General features: G+C 47.6%; 1 long non-coding RNA gene across 4 annotated transcripts in view; it reads right to left on the minus strand.

The window, feature by feature from the left end:
* LOC130852988 (uncharacterized) overlaps window positions 1-22,632 on the minus strand; it is a 40,505-nt gene that overhangs the window by 15,114 nt on the left and 2,759 nt on the right. For all 4 annotated transcript variants that reach the window (XR_009053625.1, XR_009053624.1, XR_009053622.1 and 1 more), the window contains exon 4: window positions 20,129-20,193. This is a non-coding gene — a long non-coding RNA (uncharacterized LOC130852988). The remainder of the gene's footprint in view (window positions 1-20,128; window positions 20,194-22,632) is intronic.

The raw sequence follows: 22,632 nt of genomic DNA on the forward strand, positions 1-22,632 counted from the left end.
TACTATAGGAGCAAGGTGGCAGGTGGCCCTGGAGAGGTGGCTCGTTCCCACCCTGGTCCTCACAGCCATGAATGCTGTGGTTACAGGAATTTGGGGGAAAGGGCCCTGCCTTCTCCCACATTTGCTCAAATAAAATCTGGGCCCAAATGCCCCAGGCAGCTCTTCCCTGCAGAATTACCCTGCACGCCGTTTATTTTGTCCCCTCAGGCTGAGCTGCCTGCAAGGGTACGGGGTGTTCAAGGTAAGGGAGGGCTGTGTGTCATTGGCCTGATGAAGTGATCAGGGCTGAGCTGTTGGCTTGAATTCCACATTTCTTGCTCCTGAGGCGTTGAGAAATAAAACATGCTTGTTTCTGGCTTTCTCAGACAGAAGCTCTGTGTCCTTAGTTATCCACTCCTCACCAGAGTGAGAATTCTGGGGCTGATGCTGAGTCCTCCGTGCCTGGGAAGGGGCAGCAACCACATGGGGATTGTGGCGGGGCGGCAGGGGGAAGGTCTTCTTCCCACAGTGGCAGGAACCTGAGTGCCAGACTGCTGACCCTGCCCTGCTAAGGGGAGGAGATGCTGGCCTGGAAGTGCTCTCCCCTCCCCAGTGGGGGAGCAGGGAGATGACTCCCCTGTGGTTGTCCCCAGAGGTCGGTGAATGTCCCCAGGCATCTGAAGGCTAATCACTGAGAGAGGGGGGCTTGTAGCCAGCTGCCAATCTGGGGCTCAGGAAATATGAGCAAGGACAGAGAGATCTGGAAGAGAGCAGGAGGCCAGGAGAAGGGACTGAGGGCACGCCAAGTCACTTACGAGGAGGAGGCGCTAGAGAGATGGGTGCAGGCAGTTCAGAAAATTCGGAGTCTGATACTTGGGGAGGACAAGGGGCCCAGCAGGGAGGCATCAGCCACAGCCAGAGAGCAGGAGAGAGGACTTCCTGCCTGGATTCAGAGCCCTGTGGCTCCCTCAGTGTGGCAGGCAGAATCACGGCCCCCAAAGATGTTTCCATCCTAATCCCTGAAACTTGTGAATATGTCACCTTACAGAGCAAAAAGGACTTTGCAGAGGTGATTAAATTAAGGACTCGTTGGGGAAATCAGCCTAGATTATCTGAGCGGGCCGATAATCACATGAATCCTTCAGCTGGATGTGATTACAGAAGGGTCAGAGAGATGCTGGTTTTGAAGATGGAGGAAGGGGCCATGGGCCATGGAATGTGGGTGACCTCAGGAAGCTGGAAAAAACAAGGAAGTGGGTTTTTCCCTAGAGCAGAACTGTGACACCTTGACTGTAGCCCAGGAAGACTCTGTTGGACTTCTAACCTACAGAACTATGACAGTAAATTTGTGCTGTTTTAAACCACCACATTAGTGGCCACCAGCAACAACAGCAATAGAAAGCTAATATCATGACAAAGGAACTTCCTAAACTCCACCTCTTCTCTTCACCCACGCTCCCATCTGGCCAAGCTGCCCCGCCTCCTGCTTCCCCAGGTCTCTTACTTCTCTCCTGCTCCATTCCCACCGCCCCACCAGACCACCTCCTCCTTTCCCCTACTTGGATGCTTTGGCATCAGCTCCACCTGGACCACCTGCCTAAAGCTGTTTCCCTTTCAGTCCATCCTCCTAGATGCCAGAGTTATCATCCAAAAAGTCAACTTAGGTAAGGAAAATTCACATTTAAAAACTGTTTTTGCCTCCTGTTGCCTAAGGAAGTCTGTCCAGATGCCTCCACCTGGCATCCAAGGCCACCAGCAGCTTCCTCCTTGGCCTCCACCATTTCCCTTCTTGCCACGTGCCAGCCATAGGCTCCCTGCCTGTGCCCCACCCTCCCCATCTCCCCAGCTTTGCCTGTATTGCCTCCATGGCCTTGAATACTCTCCCTAGTCTAGAGACTTCACGTAGACCCTCTTTTTTCAAGTCCCCCCTGCTTGGGAATAAGACCTAAAATCACTCTCCTTCAAGATTGCACACCACCTGATCTGGCTTCTTCGGGGCTGAGAAGACCCTGTTCTATCTTGTCATTTGTTTATTGCTCTGTCCATCTGGTCTCCCCTGGTCCATGCTGACTCCTGCAGGGCAAGGATGTGTCTCGCTCATCTTTACTGAGCGTACATGTTTCCTTGAGAAATGCAGGTGGAGAGGGAGCACTTGGGTAGCCTGTGGAGAAAGGCAGGGAGGTGGAGACATCTGAGACCTTTGGCAAATAATCCCAATGGCTAACTTTCTCCAGCACTTGACAGTTTTCTAATCATATACAAATCTACACGCGCATTCACGTCTCCGGTAGAATATTTTACCAAGAATCTTTAAATCCAACTGCTGACATTTACTAAGTACCTGGACCTTAACACAAACCCCAGGAGGTAGAGAAAATGCCAAAATTTTCCTTACCGCTTGGCTAAAAAGAAGCAAAAATGAATGAGAAAAAAGTAATAAAGGAAGCTGTAGTTCTCCCGCATCTCAGCTGGTGGGACTGCTGCACATGAATTATTCTCTCAGCTCCTCACCGCTAGGCTGTGAGACAATCACAATTTCCCTTCTGTTACAGATGATGAAAGTGTGGCTTAAACAGGAGGTGACCCACTCAAGGTCATGTGGCCAGAAAACAGCAGAGCTGGGACCAGAGCTGGGGGCTGATTCTACAGCCTGTGCTTTTCCCACGTGTCCGGGGAAAGGATGCATCCAGTATTTTGTCCCAATGTAATCAATCCCAACCTGAGCCTTATGGACCAATGGGATTTTCTCTGCCATCCCCACATAAAGTCCACTTGTGTCCCCATTCTGTGTGCCTGGGCTGAGATCGATCTAGACCACTTGGACTCAATTGTGCCCCCCCAAATTCATAGGTTGAAGCCTTAACCCTCTACTTCAGAATGTAACCATATTTTGAGATAAGGTCTTAAAAAAAAGGGGATTACATTAAAGTGAGGTATTTAAGGTGGGCCCTAACCCAATGACTGAGGACCTTATAAGAAGAGGAGGTTAGGATACCTGGAGAGACACAGAATTGTTCACAGACAGAGGGGCTCTTGTGTGAACACACAAGAAGGCTGCTGTCTAAGCTAAGCATAGAAGCCACAGAAGAAACCAAACCTCTTGATTTCAGACTTCCATCCTCCTGACCCATGAGAAAACAAATCTCTGTTGTCTAAGCTACTCACTCTGTCACATCTTGTTATGATAGCCCTAGCAAACTAATACACCACCTGCATAGTAAACTACAAGGCCACATACACCTATTAGAATGACTCAGAAAAAAACAGAAGAAAGAAAGAAAGAAAGAAAGAAAGAAAGAAAGAAAGAAAGAAAGAAAGAAAGAAAGGAAGGAAGAAAGAAAAGAAAGAAAGAAAGAAAGAAAGAAAGAAAGAAAGAAAGAAAGAAAAGAAAGAAAGAAAGAAAGAAAGAAAGAAAGAAAGAAAGAAAGAAAGAAAGAAAGGGAAAAGAAAGAAAGAAAAGAAAGAAAGAAGAAAAAGAAAGGAGGGAGAGAGGAAAGAAAGAAGGAAGAAAGAAAAAGAAATAAGAAAGAAAGGAAGGAAGGAGAAAGAAGAAAGAAGGAAAGAAAGGAAAGGAAAAGAAAAAGAAAGAAAGAAAGAAAGAAAGAAAGAAAGAAAGAAAGAAAGAAAGAAAGAAAAAGAAAGAAAGAAAAAGAAAGAAAGAAAGAAAGAAAGAAAGAGAAAGAAAGAAAGAGAAAAAGAAAGAAAGGGAAAGAAAGGAAGAAAGGAAGAAAGGGAAAGAGAAAGAGAAGAAAGGAAGAAAGAAAAGCAGACAATTCCAAGTGTTGGAAAGGATGCAGGGCCACTGGAATTCTCATGCTTTGCTGGGGGGAAACACAATGGTGCAGCCACTTTGAGAAATAGTTCAGCAGTTTCTTATAAAATTAAATATACCCACGTGACCCATCAATTCTACACCTAGGCGTTTACCCAAGTTAAGCAAAACTTACATCCATATAAAAGCCTGAACATAAATGTTTATAGCAGCTTGATTCACCGTCACCCCAAACCGGAAATAACCCAAATGTCTGCCACCTGGTGAAAACTCTGTACCAAACTCTGGTACATCCATACTATAGGAGGCTACTCAACAATAAAAAGGAAGGGGTGACTGATACACAGCCTCTTGGATGGATCTCAAATGCATGATGCTAATTGAGAGGAGCCAGACTCAAGAGGCTACATACACGACGTGATTCCATTCACACAACACCTGTTTATATAACATATAATCATACTACATGATTCCATTTATGTAACATCGAGGAAAAGGCAAAATTAAGAATAGGACAGATCAGTGGTTGCCAGAGGTTGGGAATGGGTTAGTTACAAAGCAGAAACATTAGGAAATACGAATATTTTGGGGGCGGTGCCCCCATCCTGCATCTTGATTATGGTGGCAGCCACATGACCACACCAAATGTCCACCAAAAAGAATGCATTTAACTGTATGTAAAATTTTTTAAGTGAATGAAAATAAGGCTGCAGTTAAAAAAACCAAACCAAATTTGCAACGCCAGTTGAGCTGCTAGAATGTGAGGTTGGTACCAGCCCCGTTCCTCTGTCTGGTACTTGATGGTTTGCCAAGGCCTTTCCTATGCATTCTCTCTTTGGTCTTCTAGAACCCTGAGTAGAACTGCCTCGTTTTATAGATGTGGAAACAAAATAGAGGTTCAGTGACCATCCTCCGGATTGGTAGCTTGGTGATCCTAACTGCAAACCCAGCCACTCCCACTAAGCCCCAATCTCTTAGTCAATGCAGACATGGCATCCCCACCCCAGGCCCTGGGAGAGACATGGAAGACAGAGGGGATGGGAATACCACCTGGGGTACCCTCCAACGGGTAGTCCCCTGAGGGAGGGACTACGTCAAGCTGCTCAGTGGTCAATGGCTGGACACAGAACTGCACAGTGGTGGTTGGTTTGGGTCTTTATGGACTCAGGCAGAAAACCAGCATGTAGCCCCCCTGGAGGGCTTGGTTTTGCGTGGAGGGGTACTTCCCAGCAGCCTGCAGCCTCATCCCAGCCTGGCTCAGCCCGGCAGTGTTACAGAGGGTGCAGCTCTGGCCTCTGTGGCCACAGAGCAGGGTCTCTCTAGAACCAGCCTCACACTCTCTCCTTGCATTTCATTAACTGGCATCAACAGGACCAGAGCTGCCCTCTGTCCCTCGGACATAGTACTCTCTACAATGCAGGTTTCATTATTATTCAGGTATGGTCAGGAGATGACTACACTAAAAAGAGAGTTTTTTATATTCACAGATCCCAAGAGAAGGCGGCAGGTCACACCACCCAGGACCACATGAGGAAGAACCAGGGTCCATCAGGAGGCAGGAGGAGCCAGGGGCAGAGGGGGAATGTGGACAAGAGCCTTTATTGTGGTTTCCATGGAAAAGGACAGGCAATGCAGGGTAAGCGGCTGAGAATTTGTTTAGTGAGAGTTTTTTGTTAGGATAATTTCAGTGGGCTCTGAGGTGTAGGGCTATATTGGTTGTCTGGTCCTGGCCCTGGGTGTTCAGGGCAGGAAAATTGGCCTGGGAGTGTCAAATCTGGTAAAGGAGGTGGTTGAGAGCATGGGCTTTGGATTCGTTTGCTTATGAAATGCACATTCACAGGCCAGTTGTTTGCTAGCTTTAGGAATTGTCCAGGCCTGGGAGAGCAGTCCCTCCAGGGTTGGCAAGGTTCCAGTATGTCAAAGCATCCAAAATACAGACTAAAAAGACATGATTAATAACAACAAGCCCCCACATGCTCCGCCAGGTGCCAGCACTCTCTCAGCCTCCCTTAGCTGACACCTCCCAGACCAGCTTTCCTGCTGCCGCACCTCACACATGGACTGGCCACATGGAGACTCAAGGACACCCCACCCCGAGGCGCCAGTATTTTCTCTAAGGATTTGGTGAGTGTAGATAACACAGAAGCTTGTCCCATCCTCGTTGGGTTTTTGCTGTGAGAGAGAAACATCAAAATATCCCTCACATTGAAAGTGCTTGCACAGCTGTCCCTTGGAGGAGTCTCACAATCAGTGTGTGAGGTGATGCTATTATCCCCGTATTACAGATGAGGAAACCAAGGCTCAGAGGGAGAAAGGGACTGGCCAAGGCTCACAGTTAACACAGAGCCATCCTTGGGAGTTCTGCAGGTAAGGGAGAGGCAAAGGAGTCCTAGACGAGAGGCCTCAGAAGCCACAGCCTTCTTGGGAAGATCAGCCATGAGTATATGAAAAAGTAAAGAAGATGATAAGTGCAGAGCAAAGAGGGAAAGAGTGGAAGATGGAAAATGGGGAGGCTCTGATGCCTGAAGGAGTCACGTGGGCTGCAGTGGGGGAGACTGAGAGATGCTGGTGTGTGCTACAGCTGGCAGGATGCTGGGACACAGGAGAAGGGCTAGGACACTGCCTGGTGCAAGCAGATGGAAGGATGAAGGCAAAGGGGCCTCGAGGGAGATACTGTTGCAAAGAGGACAGCCAAGGCATGCTTTGGACACCCAACAAGGAATGAGAGCTATAATCTGTGGTATTCAGGAGCCACTGGGGATTTTTGAATAGGCTTTCAAGTCCATTGGACTGAAGTTTTAAGCCCCTGCTCTATCAATTACTAGCTATTTTATCTTCAGCAAGTTGCTTAGCCTCTCTGGTCCTCAGAAGCATCATTTACAAAGTAAGGATTAACACCTGGAATTAATATGCCCAGAATTATTGTCAAAAACAATTGAAACAAACATGTAAGGTACCCAGCATCATATCTAGCACATAGTAGACCCTTAAAATACTAAATGTTCGTTGCTCATCAGAAAAGAGACAGTTTCTCTGCACTTCAGGTGCCTCACTTCTAAACTTGAGGAAATAACGCCAGCTGTCAGCTTCTCAAAATGAACATCAGGCAAGTTTATTAGACCTGCTGCAGTAAGGGAGTGCACCATCTTGATAATTTAGCAGTGTCTTGGTTGGGGAAGTAAGGGCAGGGAGTCAGGGGGTTGAAGTCCTGAGCTGGGTGATTTTAAGGCAGCTCTGGAAAGACTGGTTGCGACGGTGCAGAATTTATGACATAATACTTTTTGCTTGGTGAGCAGTGAAGCAGCAGTTTGAAGTGAGAATCAATGAGCAAGCATTTAACCTGAACAGGAAAACAGGTCTGCATCCTAACGCCAGCAGCAAGCATTTCCTAAACTATTTTGCATAGTCGCCGGTCTCTTTTAGCACACTTTATCTCTGTATTGTTTAGCACAGGAACAATAAAATATGCTGGTTTCAATAATAACAGCAATACTTACCTCATAGGATTGTCAGGGAAATTATGTAGAAAATGTGCTTAGCACAGCGTCAGCCCGATAAACAGTTGTTAATCTGGATGAGGTGGGAAATAACCAGAGCAGCAGATGACAGAGCAATTTTATTAAGGTGAGTGATTGTTCCCGTTTGTCAAAGATTGAGGGTGTTTCCGGGATGTGGAACTTTCAGCTTTAATATCCAGACAACTTCCCCTCCCACCCTTCCCCCAGCCCCTGGCAATCACCATTCTACATTCTGTCTCTAGGAATTTCACTATCCGTGGTTCTTCATGTAAGTGGAACTATATAGTTTTGTGGTTTTGAGACTTAGCATAATGTCCTCAAGCTTCACCCACGTGCCATCTGCATGTGTCAGAACTTCACTCCTTTTTAAGGCTGAGTAATATTCCATTGCATGGATGTACCACATGTTGTTTACCCCTTTATTCTTGATGAACACTTGCGCTGCTTCCACCTCTTGGCTGTTACAATTAATGCTGCCATCAACATGCATTAACGTGGGCATCCTCTTTTTTTAAGCGTCTGAAGTGTTGAGCAGTGTTTACGAGTTGCAGAGCAGAATGGGGGGTGGGGGGGATGGCCCTTCGTGAGTAGGGAGTAAAGCTTCCAGAGTGGCAAAGGCACGATCCTTCAGTGAGCCTTAGCTAGCATCCTGCTTCACAGCCTCTGCTGAGGATGCTGAGATAGCCCTTTGGAAGCAGCCCACTCCTCTTGGGTACCCCCGCCCTGGAAAGAAAGAAGCCCGCAGAGGATCACGCTGCCAGGAGCCTGAGATCCTACACCAACCAGAGGCACCCTGGGTGTGACAGGCAAAGCTCCGCCTTTTGCTCTCATTTCTCTCTTCTGTTCAACGAAAAAAGCTGAACCTGAATGAAGAAATGCCCAGAATTGGGGTTAAAAACCAAGCAACTGGGTTCAAAGTTAGGATTCCCCCCACCCCAACCCCGCCACTTAATGGGCTTTGATGCTAAATCCTCCATTGGTGCCTCCCATGCTTTCCCACCTCTATCCTTCGATGGGTGTATTACCACCTCCACGTTGCAAACCCGGAAATTAAGGTTGAGAGGGGTTAAGGGAGGTCGTGCAGCTAGGAAGGGACAGCGAAGCTGGGATTCCAGCTTGGGTTTGTCAGGAGAGCCCGGAGGTCTTTCTTCTCTGCCTCCTAAGTGTGAGCCTTCAACTGCTGGGTGATCAGATCGCCAAGATTAATGAGTCAACAGGCTCTCAAAGCACTATCTGAAGGTAAACAAGTCAGTATCACCTCCTGCTTAGGGTTTGTGAATGACTTTTCCCCTATGGGGAGACAAAGGTGGAAATTTACACCTAATGGAGCCCAGGGCAGAGGCTCAGGTTTCTCCCAGGCAGCTTTTGCTGCCAGCCCCCTGGAGATCCCCAACGGTGCTGTTTCCAGGAGGGTCTCCCCCTCAGCAGAGAAACTAGAGCAGGATTTGCAGAAACTCCAGATGGAGAGAGAGCCCTGGGGGGCACTTGGCTTAAACCAGCTCTGAACTGTTTGCCTCAATCCCACTCCCCAGGCATGAAGGCCCCCTGGGAGGCCCTAACTACACTGATCTTATCTCCTCCTGGGGAATTTTCCCACAGGGAGCTGGGAGAGGTCAGCAGGGTGTCCTGGGAGCCTTTGGGGCAGGCTCAGTGCCTTCTGCTGTAGAGGGGCTCTGTCAGAGGTCCCAGAGCCTGCACACACGTGCTCCATGGGTCCTGGTGTCCTTTTAAGACACAGTAGGGAGCTCTGAGTGGGGGAAGCCACCACTGTGCCTGGTCTGCAAGACGGCTGAGAGTCAAGTGCATTGGCAGGTTATAATAAGCTCCCATGTGACAAGGTTTAAAACCAGCCCAACCTGGGCATGGGTACAGGGTCAGAAACTCCATAGTCCTAAATTAGTAGGTCTGAAATGCCCCATCTTTACAATTCACGGACCATTTTCACTATTTTTGCCACATCTGTGTTCCACCAGTGCTGTTATTTAATTTTTAAATGGTCTGTTATTTAACTGTTCTTTAAGTACCGATAGGTAAATAGAAAACCAGGATCCATGGATTATACATAGTCATCATAAAAAGAAATACAATGAATACTCTTCAGCAATGAGAATGGACAATCTTCAATGACACGCAGACACGCAGATGAATCTTACAAAGACAACACTGAGCAAAAGAAGGAGGGCCCGGGGGAATTCCATTCATTTGACGGATGTGAAAAACAGGCAAATCTAACCTATGCAGAGACTTCCCTGGTGGTCCAGTGGTTAAGACTGGGTGCTTCCACTGCAGGGGGCATGGGTTCGAGTCCCTGGTTGGAATCCCGCATGCCACGCGGTGCGGCCAAAAATAAAAGTCTAATCCATTCGATCAGAAGTAAGGAGACTGGCCACTCTTTGGGGAACGGGTAGTGACTGGAAAGGGACGGGAAGAGGAGGGGAAGAGAGGGCTTCTGTGCACCCAGGAAATTGTTTTCTGAATTCAGAATCATCAGATTCCGTTTTTTCATCTGACTGCTGATTTCACAGACTGTTCAGTTTGATCTAATTCACCCAGTTTAACATCCAGCTTAACACCTCACTATGAAAAAAAAAAGTTAAAAATAAGTAGAAACACAGTGAACACAAGACGGTGTTTCTTAAATCCTGGGGAGAAGCCAGGGTCTGCTGAGGGCCCCTGTTCCCGTAGTTAAGAGGGTGTCACATGTGCCCAAGAGGGGTCAAAGGTCTGTTCCTCCTCATCAGAAGGTTTGGGGGAGAATCAGAAAGGAAATGACTTTCTCATTGTGTGATTGCAAGGTTCTGTCCAAGCACTTGGGAAAACACTGAAGGAGGCGACTTATTCCCAGCTCCAGGTAAATGATTAAATGAGATAAGCATGGAGAGCTCGGAGGACAGTGAGTGTGTGCGGTGGGAGGCAGGTGGACAGGTGGATGGGTGAGAGGGTGGGGGATGGGGAACCAGCAGATGTCGGAGCTGAAGGGCTCAGAGCTGGGGATGAGCCGCGTGGGGACTGGGCAGAGCCTGGGGATGTCCAAGCCACTGGCAGAAGGAGGAGGCCCGTGGAGGGCACTGGACCGGCAGGGCCCTGGCCGGCGGGTGTGTGGCTCAGGGCTATTTACCCTCTCAGATGTCAGGTCTAGCCTAGAATGCCTTCACCTTCCCAGGGCAAGGTGAGCCGGTGGAAAAAGGTACAGTTCCTTATTTCGGGACCACCTAGGCGTCCCCCATTCTCCTTAGAACCGACAGGACGCATCTGCCCACTCTTCAGCAGAAAGCCCGGTCTGCAAAGATGGGCCCAGAACCCCAACTCCACCCATGGGAGCCCAGACACAGTCCGACCCCAGGAGCACCCCCCCCGCCAACCCCCAAAGGCTGAGCCAGCGCTTCCCGGGCGCCTCCGCCAGCACCTGGGCGGGCCTCCTCGGGCTGCTTTAGTATTAAGCGTTAATGATTAAATCCCGGGTTCTCCATTAACCCCGCCGCTGGCCTTTGTCTCCCGGCCGCTTAGGAGCCTCCTCCTTTGAAATGCCACATAAAAATGATAGATGCCCTTTTCCTCCCTCCTGGGACCGACGGGTCCTGTTTCCCTTTAAAGTCTGCGTCGGCAGCACAGGGCGCGCCCTGCTGAAACACGGGAGCGCGAGACCCGCCTGGGCCGCGCGGCATGGGGGGCGAGGGGCGGGGGGGGGTTGGATGCTGGCGAGATAAGCGCGCGTTTGCGGGGCGCAGGGCAAGGGGCGCGGGGCAGCCACCGCCACCCACCGGCCGGCGCCGCGCACTGAGGGTAGGGGAGGATTTGGAGACCCGGTAGGACCTCTTTGGCAAGGATCACGTGGATGGCGAGAATAGCATCAACCGCAAGAAGAATGCTTCGACCAGTCCACGGGGCAACGCTCGGAAATGAGACTTGAATGAGAAAGGATGTGGGCGCGGCTGGTAAATTCCGAATTCTGCCTCCTGCACCACTCAGAGCGGGATTCCGGGAAGGGAAGAAGCATCCGCCTCACCTGGGAACTTGTTAGACATGCGGAATCCCGGGCGCGTTGGGTCAGAATCTGCACTTTGATTAGATTCCCCGGTGACTCACGCGCACGTTACAGTTTGCGAAGTCGGCTCTGCATAACCCGTGGCTCATGTAATCATAGTAACAATCCTGGCTAACGCGTATTGAGTGCTTATCATGAGCCAGCCCTGTTTTCAGCACCTGATGCGATTGTCTTGTTTAACTGTTACAACGTGCCAGCTGCACCATTTTGCAGATGAAAAGGTTGAGGTGCAGGGAGACAGGGTGCCTTGCCAGAGGTCACATGTGTAGGGATTAAGAGCCCAGGCTGGATCAGCCTCACACACAAGCACGAGAGCCCCCTCTCGGTTAGCTTTTGTGTGTGCACAACAGGCTGGGGACTGTCCTTTGGAATAACCAGGGGTCAGCTCCTCTAACCAGGGTGCTCTGTGTACCCAGCTGAGATGGATTAGTAGCAAGCACACTTGACAGGCTCCTCTTGTCACCCACCTCCACCTGCTGGAGGCAACGTGACATGTCTCACCTCCACCTGCTGGAGGCAACGTGACATGTCTCGCCTCCACCCTCCAGCTTTTGGGAAGAAATACCAGAGCTGGATGTAAGCAACCCCCACTGCACACATACCCCCAGGTCCTCTGTGGCGCCCTGAAAGGGTTAAGTTAGGGCTGAGCCACTACATAAATCTGTGTTTATCTGCTGCAAAGTAAGCTATTTAGGTTTCTGATTTACAATCCTCAGTTTTCATAAAAGTCAGTCATTCCCAGTAAAAGAATGTGGGTTAGATTTATAGGATCTGCGTTAGTCTTTAAAGCCCAGAGCCGGTCTATGACTCACCCTCTGTAATGTTTTTGCTCTAGTCCAGAGATATTCATGTGCAAAGAGAAATATTCAGATCTCTGCCCTGAAAAATAAGACTTTTGGGGGGAACTAATTATAATGGCGTCAATTGTACTATGCTTGTAAACTTGCCGTCAGTGGGGCCCCCCAAGAGCCTGTTTTCCAGGGTTTTTATTCTGCAATAAAATGCATTCTGGCTTGCAGCTTGGCATATAAGACCTCCGCTGGTATGAGCGAATGTTTTTTCCTACCAAATTATTAGAAATAAACAGCCCACCAGTGGGAAGGCAGAAAAAATTATAAGCAACGAAAATAAATCTTGGAATGTTTGCATTTGGCGACTTTACTAAAATCGGTCACTTAGCCCAGCAACCCAACTGGCTAAACGGAGCCAGGCTGGTATTTTTGTTTTAATTTGAGTTTGTGTTCTGCCAGTGTGAAATGGGGTCAAGGCAAGACACCATGGAAAAAGGCTTTGATGTCTCCTTGAAAAATATTCTGCACTGTGACTTATAGTATTTGGGGTCCTTCTCCCCCTCCCGACCCCCAGCCCCCAGCTTGATGAGCTGCATGTCTAACCCATGACCAGCACACGTAACAAAATATAGCCATCATCAACAGTCCTCCTTCCAACTCTCTCCCCTCCTCCAGTGAAGTCAGAATTCAAGGCAGAATGTCTTCACAACGCAAAATATAAGTGCTGATCAAGATAACTGAATATGATTAAAGGGGATAGAGAAAACCAGCCTTTTAAACTTTCTCCAAAGCAAAGCCAAGGTGAGGGGCCCATGTGCAGGAGGAGGGGAGGGAAGGAAGGTCCTATGGACTGGGCTGGCGCCCAGTTCAAATAGAACTGGGTTAGGAGGGGAAGGTTTGCCAGCTGGTTAAAAAGCAGAGAAGAATGGATTGAAAAGGATGGCAGGGAGCAATAAGCCCAGGATGACAGCAAGTTCTCCTTCACCAAATGTGTGAGAGAGAAAGATGGGTTATGTTTGCGAGAGCTTTAATTCAGTCTCTACCCAGGCTGAGATTGTGCATGGGAAAGCAAAAGAGTCAGAAGTATATGCTCTCTGTCGGAGTCAGGAAAGGTTTACTGTGGACCTACAAGGTGCAAGCTGAGGCCCCGAGGACACACGGATAAATGTGATTTGCCCTTGACTTTTTCCCAAACTAGTACTTGGGCAGATGAGTTGACAGAGGGTTTCAGTAGAAGGAAGTGGTGCACACAGACACAGTCCAAATCTACTATGTGTGGCCCATTGTGTTTCAGTATAGCTGGGACAAAATATCCTCTTGGGTATCTTCCTTCACCATCACCTTCACCTCAGTGCAGGGCAGTATGGTTAAGAAGGTCCTTTGGGGCTCTCAAAAATGAACAAAATGTGGCCCCTGTCTCTGGAGTTCAATGGCACAAAGAAGAAGCTCCACTCCAATGTACCACATACAAAGACACAAGGGCAGTAAAGAAACCAAGGAAGGCTGCAGGAAGGAGGTGGTGTTTCTATGGCTCTTGAAGACTCAGTAGTAATTTGACATATAGAGACAAGGAGCAAGGATAATCTAGGGAGAAAGAAGAATGAAAACAATGTTTAGCAGTAGGAGGGTGTTGGTCTGTTTGAAAAGAGGCAGAATCCTTTTGTGGGTGCTTCATGGAACATGTGAGGAGGCTAGAGGGCAGGAGAGGAGATCTGGGCCAGGTATGGACAACCTTGAACCCTCACTAAGGAATCTAGATTGATCCTCCAAGTACCAGAGGCCTTTCCTGACCCACCAAGTCTGAGGTCTGTGTCCTTCTTTGCGGCCCAGGGCACACTCAACCTCCCTCCCCGTTACAGCACTTTTCATCCTTGCAGTTCAACTTCATGTCTCCTCCATTAGATCATGACCCTGAGAATCTTGTTCACTGTTACAATCCCAGCCCCTCGCACAATGGCCAACACATAATACATGTTCAAGAAATATTGGATGCAGAATGAATGAGATAGAGTTTTCACGATAATAAATTGAAGGCTTGTAGCAGGGACAGATAGCTTGGAGAAGGGCTTCAGAGAATTTGGATTTGGGGTCTAGGGTAGACTGGAGCCCAGAGAACCAGTAGGCAGGGATCTCTGGGCATTGGCAGGCAGCTGGGGGTTGTGGGGGTGGGAAATGGCAGGGATGGGGAAACCAGGATGCTGAGAAGCTTAGAAATGATGATGGTGAGAGAAGCACAGTGAAGGAAGGGAGGGAGGGAGAGAGGGAGGGAGGGAGGAAGGAAGGAGGGAAGGAAGGAAGGAAGGAGTTCAATTAGAGATATTCTGCATTGGAAGTGTGCTATGGCTTCAAATAGAGGATTTGCAGCCTTCAGGTAGAAATTCAGCCCAGAAACATCTGCACAGCGAGTTCCGAAAGAGACAATGCAGAGAGAAAGCCAAGATCACAGCCCGGGAGGTTGCCTATTTTTAGCAGCTGGAACATCAGACACTAAATCTGAAATTCCCTTTTCTACCATCTCCATCTTCTCTACCTATTTTAGTTGAAATCACTTTAGACTCACAGTGCGTCTGCCAGTTTTCCCTCTGACCTTGTTTTGGTCTTAAAGCCCCATAAATTGGAGGCCTCTCTAGGCATGTCCCCCCCGGCCCCCGCCAGCACCTTGGGAAATTGCCCGGCTGGCAGCAACCTTGAACTTTGTGTCACATTGTGATGAACGGTCCTGGACAGTGAACAGCCCTCCCCTTCCCAGGCACCTTGCCTTGGCTCTTCGGCCGTCAGTGGACACAAATTATCTGCTGGGAGAGCATCTAAAAGCAGGTGTTTTCGGCTCACACACTGGAGCTGATCGGGAGGATCTCTCGGTAATGGACAAGGGGTTGTCCTCACAGCCAGGGAGCAAGGAGACAGAAACGTAACTGACCAAGGTCAGAAATGACAGCGAGGGAGGGGAATGGGGGCCGGGATGGAGCAACAGACAGGACGTTATAAACTGGGAGAGACTGGCCTAAACCTGAGCGTTTGTAAAAGGAGACAGTATTTCTGGAGATTCAGAGTGCAAGGATCAGGAAGGAGGGGTGGCTGAGGAAGCAGTGCCTGGGGAACCTTGTCAGGCCGGCAGGACCTCCACGTGGGAAGGGGCTGGTGTCTTTGAGGGGTAGAGAGAGACAGTGAGGGGAGCTGGCCTGGCTTAGGGGTCCCACATGACTTGGAAGATAATGCAGACGTTTCCCTTAAGCGGGACTCTGAGCCAGTGGCTGCCCCCTGACCTCTGCCCGGGCCACATCTCCAGCAAGAAGGGTCACTCCTCTGGCTGGGCAGACTGTCTGGGGTAGTCTGAGAACACTTGGTGATTCACCCCCAACCCCGAAGGAGAATGCAGAACAGGCTGTCCTCAGCTCCCCAGTGGAGCTGTCAGAAGTGCCTGCGGTGGCCTTAGGTATGTCCTCAATATTGCTCAAGAAGCTCCTGGAATCTGTGCCTCAAACTACCTGCTCTGGTCTCCATGCCATGCTCTGCTCAGCAGAGGCTGCTGAGATGAACTGACCCTCCGCAGAGAATTTATTTGCATTTCCAGAAGCAGACATGCTTTTACAGGAAGAATCCTCCCACAAGTAAACAGCAGGTGCTCCCGTAACGTGCAGGATGAGCTGAGGTTTAGGGTCCCATCATGGAAGTGATGGCACCTCGGTGGAATTGCCAGAGTCTGGGGGCTTAGCCCTGGCAGGAGTCAGATGGCTCACTTAAAGTAATTTAAAAAGGGATTTTTGTACACATACTATAAAACTTACCATGTAAACCAATTTGATGTGCATTTAGTACATCCACAGTGCTGTGCAACTGTCACCTCTATCTAATTCTAGAATATTTTCATCACCCCAAAAGGAAACCCTGTATCCACGAAGCAGTCACTCCCCATTCTCACCTTCCCCCAAGCCCCTGGCAACCACGAATCTGCTTTCTGTCTCTGTGGATTTGCCTCTTCTGGATATTTTATATAAGTCAAGTCTTACAATATATGGCCATTTCTGTCTGACTCCTTTCACTTAGTATAATTTTTCAAGGTTCATCCATGTTGTAGCATGTATCAGGGCTTCATTCCTTTTTATTGCCAAATGATACCCACTACATGCATATATCACATTCTGTGTATCCATTTATCCATTAATGTACATTTCAGTTCTTTCCACCTTCTAGCTATTGTGAATGACGCTACGTATGAACATTCATGTATAAGTATTTATTTGTACACGTGTTTTCTTTTTAGTCTATATGTAGGAGTAGAATTTCTGGAGTGTATGGTAATTCTATGTTTAACTTACTAAGGAACTGCCAAGCTGTTTTACACAATGGCGATACCATTTTACATCCCCACCAGTAGTGTATGAGGGTACCACTTTCTCTACCTCCTCACCAGTACTTGTTATTTTCCTTTTATTTTGATTATTGCCATCCTAGTGTGTGTGAAGGGGTATCTCACTGTGTTTTGATTTTCATCTCCCAATTGACCAAGGAGGTTGAGCATCTTTTCATGTGCTTGTTGGTCATTTGTATGTCTTCTTTGGAGAAATGCCTATTCAAGTTCTTCGCCCATTTATTAATTATTTATTAATTGAATTGTTTGCCTTTATTATTGAGTTGTAAGCATTCTTTATATATTAGACTCTTAGCAGATATGTTATTTGCAAACATTTTCTCCCACTCTGTGGGCTGTTCTTTTCACCTTCTTGCTAGTGTCCTTTGATGGACAGAAGTGTTTAATTTTGATGAAATCCAATTTATCTATTTTTTCTGTTGTTGATTATGCTTTGTCTTTCTGAGAATCCGTTGATAAATCCAAAGTCATGAAGACTTACAATTATGTCCTAAGAGTTTTATAATTTTAACAGTTATATTTATGCCAGACCAGGAACTTTTTCAAGAGGTGTATGCAGAGTTACAGGAAGAACAAGGAATGGAGCAGGACCTTGGAGCACGCGGGCAGGGGCCCTGTTACCATCCCGAAGCCTTTGGTAGAAGGATGCATCCTCCACATCCCCCAAGGGAACCAGGGACACGTCTCTGTTTTCTGATCTTTGCTGGTGCTTCCCATTGGTTGAATTCTACCAGAAGCAAGTTGTCAGGGCAGCCAGTAGATGCAGTTCCTACTCGAGTCAGAACCTGGGGGCACTGAGCAGCACGGAGGAGGGGAGGGGAGTAGATTAGGAGGTGTGGTTGGCAGGATAATAGCCCCCAAAGATGCAAGTCCTGGTCCTCAGAATCTGTCAGTATGTTACCTCATGTGGCAAGAGGGACTTTGCAGGTGGGGTTAAGGATCTTATGATGGGGAGATTACCCTGGATTATCTGGGTTAGCAAAATATGACTACCAGGGTCCTTAGAAGAGGGTCATTTGTGTGTGTGTGTGTGTATGTATGTGTATGAGAGAGAGAGAGAGATGAAGGTGATATGGTTTTGAAGATGGAGGAAGGGACCATAAGTCTAAGAATGCAGGTGGCCTCTAGAAGCTGAAAGAGGCAAGGAAACCATTTCTCCCCTAGAGCCTCTGGAAGACACACAGCCCAGAGGACTCCATAATTTTAACCCAGTGAGACCCATTTTGGACTAATGACCTCAAGAACTTTAAGATAATAAATTTGTGTGGATTTAAGCCACTAAGTTTGTAGTAATTTATTATAGCACTAATAGGAAACTAACACAGGAGGATCAGGTAGAAGATCCCTCTACCTCCCTGTGCCTGGGGAGCCCTGGGGTTACTGGTCTGGGAAGAAGTCCAGGCGACCACATTTTCTTTCTCTGAAAAGACCGCCTTCCAGAAATCCTGGTCCCTGGTTTCTCTAGAGTGGGAAGCATCATAATTGCCCTTGGTGAGTGTACTGTCCAGGATTCACCCAGAGAAGCAGAATCACTCTGAGAGATAGAGGATCAGGGATGCATATAAGAATTGAGCGTTACGCAGTCCTGGAAGCTGGTGGAAAATTCTACGCAAGGCTGTTGCCTCTAGTGCTGAGTCTGAAGTTGATTGGGTCCGCAGAGCAGCAGTGATGAAAGAAGGCTAATGTGAAGCAGAGGAGAGCAAGGATCAGCTGGGACCCGCCAGGAACCCAAACCTGTCTCCCATGCAACCTTGAAGACATGGGCGACCCGCCAGAGAAACTGTGTCCTGTGCCACAGAAGTCCCAAGCACCTGGCCCAGGACCTGGAGAAGTTGAAGGAGGAGACCCAGTGGAGCTGATGGAGCTGCTGGTATAAGTAAGTACTGCCCCTGCTGACACAGTGAGTCAGCAGAACAGCAGCCGCATACGTGAGCAGCCGCATACGTGAGCAGCCGCAGACGTGAGCAGCCACCGTGCCCAATACCGACCTTCAGCGCATGAAATGTCTGTGGCACCATTCGGGCTTTCCAAATTCCGCACAGATGTCTCCTGTGCTCAATCTTAAAGCAGTCTCAACCCAGAGCTGTACAGGAAAGGGAATTCTGGGAGTCGTGGGTCCAGCCTACCTAGGCTACCGTGTTTCCTATCAGTGGTGTGGAAGAGTGAACCTTTGCTGAGTCACTATGTGTCAGGGACTCCAGCTTCATCACCTCATTTAATCACCTTCCAGTGACGTCTATTTTTACAGGCAAAGACATCAAAGCCGAGGATTACATACCTTCCCAAATCATACAACTACTCCAAAGAAATACGCTGAAGGTCAGTAAGTACATGAGGAGAGGCTCGACATTATTATCCACTAGAGAAATGCAGATGAAGCCCACCATGTGAAGCCTCTTCACAACCACTAGGATGGGTATAATAACAATAATTTTTTAAAAGATGGACAAAACAAGTGTTGGCAAGGAGGCGGAGAAATTGCAACCTTCCTACGCCGCTGGCGGGAGTGTAGAATGGTGCTGCCCATTTGGAAAACAATCTGGCAGTTTCTCAGAATAGTATGTGCGGAGTTATCATACGACCTCACAATGCCACTCCCAGGTATATATCCAAGAGAAACGTAAGCATGCATCCATGCAAAAACTTAGACACAAACGTTCTTAGCAGCCTTGTTCAGAGTAGCCCCAAAAGGGACCCAACCTAAATGCCCAACAGATGAATGGATAAATGAAATGGTATATCCATACAATGGAACATTACTCAGCCATAAAAAGAATGAAGTACTAACATACTGCAACATGGATGAACCTTGAAAATATTATTGTAAGTGAAAGAACCCAGACACAAACAGCCCCCTATCGTGTGATTCCACTGATATGAAATTCTAGGATAGGCAAATCCATAGAGACAGAAAGCGGATTAGAGATTGTTTAGGGCTGAAGGGTTAAGAATACCCCTATGGTGTAATAACAATGTTCTAAAATTGATTGTAGTGATGATTGCACAACCCTGTGAATTTATTAGAAATCATTGAATTGTACGTACACAGTATATGGGCGAATTGCATGATATGTAATATTTCAATAGAGCTGTTAAAAAATCATGTCCCTAGTAAAGAGCAAAGCACAGAATCCAGCTAGGGTTTTTCTGACTCCAAAGCTATCTCTCCTTAGTATTAGAGGATCCCCAACTTCACTAGATGGAAGGATCACCTGATGAGCTTGTTAAATGTATGGATTCCCTGGTGCCCTTCCAGGGTCCAGCTGAGGAAAGGCGGTGATGTTGGGGGAAGCTTCATGCTTAACAAGATTCAGGTGAGTCGAGTGCAGGTGGATTGAGAAACCAATATCCCCTGCTAGACATAGTGGGACTTCAGCATCTCAGAGCCAAACACAGTTCCCATTACTCAATGAAATTAGAGAAGGTGGAGATTTCAGAGGCCAATTTTTCTAGAGGGTGTTTTTTTCAGAGGCTGGGTGGAGTGAAAGGAAGGGAGGAGAAAGAGAGGGACATACAAGCTCATGGACCGTGAGATGTATTAGAAGGAGATACTGAGTTGGAGACCCATCCGAGGGGAGGTGCACCAGAGAAGAAAGGAATGTCAAAAGCATGCGGAAATTATTCCAAAGAGGAGAGAGAGCAAATACTCACACACTAGCCGAGTTGACCACCTGCCTGGGGCTTTCAGGATACTTGCTTCACGTTCAAGTGTAATCCTTGAGAGAAAGAGAATTTCAGTGACCTTGAGGTAACGTCAGTTCTCTGGGGCTTCTTTTTGAAGAACTAATCTGAACAAGTTTGGAAAGCACCCAGCAGTGGAGGTTAAATTTCAATCTTTTTGTGCTCTTATGTCTTTCTTCCCTTTACCTCCTCCTTGAAGTGGGAATGATTGATGCCTAAGTAACGTGGGCTATTGAGTAATGTTTATTCAGACTGCAGGGGAGCAAGATAGGGCTTAAAAATGAGGTGGACATTTTTCCTTTGAATGGCACAAGTTGAGCCTTTGAAAGTCAAGTGTATTCCCAATTGCGCAGTAGAATAGAGAGAGCGGCCAGCGGGTGAAAGGTCTCCCGTGGATGATCAATGTACAGTAGTTAAGTGGAACTCAAATAGTCCCAGGAAGCCACCTGAGCTGATGCCCTGGGTGATAAATATTGACTCGTTTGGGGGAATATCTTAGGTCTTGTGGTGAGCCCTTTCGACCCAGGAACTGGAGGGCTTTGTAAATAAGCTTCTAAAGCTCTGAGGAAAGAGACAAATCATGTGCCCATATTCCAAACTCTCCCTAGATAATGCCAGCACTGCTCAGAGGTAAGGGAGACTGGCAAGGAAAGGGAACCTCCCCCCCACACCCGTGACAGGGTGACTGCCCCTGGAGACCTCACTCTCTTCTATGTGTGGGCTTCTTCTTATCAATCGGCTCAAGTTGACCTATGGAAGTGGCCAACAGGGCTCAGACTAATGCAAAACACACCCAGCGATGAGGCTTGGCCCACTATGATTTGATCTGAAAATCTGAAACTATGCAAGCCAAAAGCAGGGAAGAGTAATTGTTTATCCGTCTTCATTTTGCTAAGATCCTCTAACAATTGACCTGGTCATCTTTGAACCTGTGGGTTGAAGATGGAATGAGGGACCTGCACTGTCTTGGGAAGAAAAGGAAAGTTGTAATTTCCCAGGTTCTGGGTGATAGGTCCCGTGTGTCTGTGGAGCAAGGTGAGGAAACAGCCCTCTCCTTCTGCAGGGTGGGATTGGACGAAGAGCTGGAGGTTTCTATACATGCTCTCCCCCACCCACCCACCCACCCACCAATGCCTTGGTCCCTGGGTTTGGAGGGGAAGAAGGTGGCAATCTATACTGAGAGGACCAACGATCTAATTGCCACCATTCTCATCATACTCTGACCAGCTGGTGTTCAGGCCCACCATGAAAGGGAAAGAGGGATGGAGGAAACTGTCCAGAGCTTCCAAAGGGGACTTCAGGATTGGTTTCCTTCGAAGGGTGGGAGTTGGCTTGTCCTTGCAGCTGTTATACAGCAAGGAATCTCTACTCCGGAACACTTCCATCTTTAATTCCTTCATCTTTTAAGCATTTACAGTTTCAATCCCCACTTTGCACCTTTTTAAATTTTTAATAAAGTGATCTTTGAAAAATCTCAACCATTTCCTTTGAGCTAAGCAACAAGAGAATTTTCCCCTTGCTTGGGCATCTGGCATCAGCAGAAAAGAAGAGAGATTTTGGAGACCAAAGCAAGGTAACACTGAGATGGCTGAGAGGAGGGACGGATGTGGCAATGCCTTTCCACCTGAGCCATCAACCACTGGCTACTCATCCCTCTGCATCCCTCTGGGGGTCCTTGTTTTTAAAAATTAAGATGTAATTCACATACCATATAACCCTTCTAAAGTACGTAATTCAGTGTTCTTTAGTACGTTTACAAAGTTGTGCAATCATCAACACTATCTAACTTCAAAATATTTTCATCACCCCCCCAAAAAAAACCCAACCCATTAGCTATCAGCACCCCCCCCACCCCCATCCTCCCCCCTGCAACCCCTCCACCCTCTCCAGCCACCAGATTAGATAACCTTTAATCTACTTTCTGTCTCTATGGACTTGCCTATCATGGGCATTTAATGTAAATAGAAGCATATAATATGTGGCCACTTATGACATTCTCCTTTCATTTAGCACAGTGTTTTCAAGGTTCATCCACATTGTAGCATGAACCAGTATTTCATTGTATGGAGACGCTGAATTTTGTTTATCTGTTCATCATTGATGAACACTTGGTTGTTTCTGCCTTGGGACTGTTATGAATAACGCTGCTATGAACGTAAACATCGGAATATAGCTTTGTGGGTTTTTATCCAGGGATTTTGTCACCCCTACCTATGGAATCACCCAGGTTCAGGGCATGTGAGCTGCAAAGAAGTACACCTTAAAGGGCTCAATCTGATTAAGAAAAATAAGACAAAGAGGAGGACACAGATTTACTGAGTATCTATTATGAACTAGATAACATACTTCAATGCCATATGATACACTTTCCTTTTATAGATAAGAAGATTTTTACAAGTAAGAAGAGAGATAAAACAATTTGCCCAAGAACACACAGCTATTGGACTCAAAATCTGGAGTGACCTTTCTGGTAC

The sequence above is a fragment of the Hippopotamus amphibius genome, chromosome 5 (assembly GCF_030028045.1).
Source record: "Hippopotamus amphibius kiboko isolate mHipAmp2 chromosome 5, mHipAmp2.hap2, whole genome shotgun sequence".
Lineage (NCBI taxonomy): Eukaryota > Metazoa > Chordata > Mammalia > Artiodactyla > Hippopotamidae > Hippopotamus > Hippopotamus amphibius.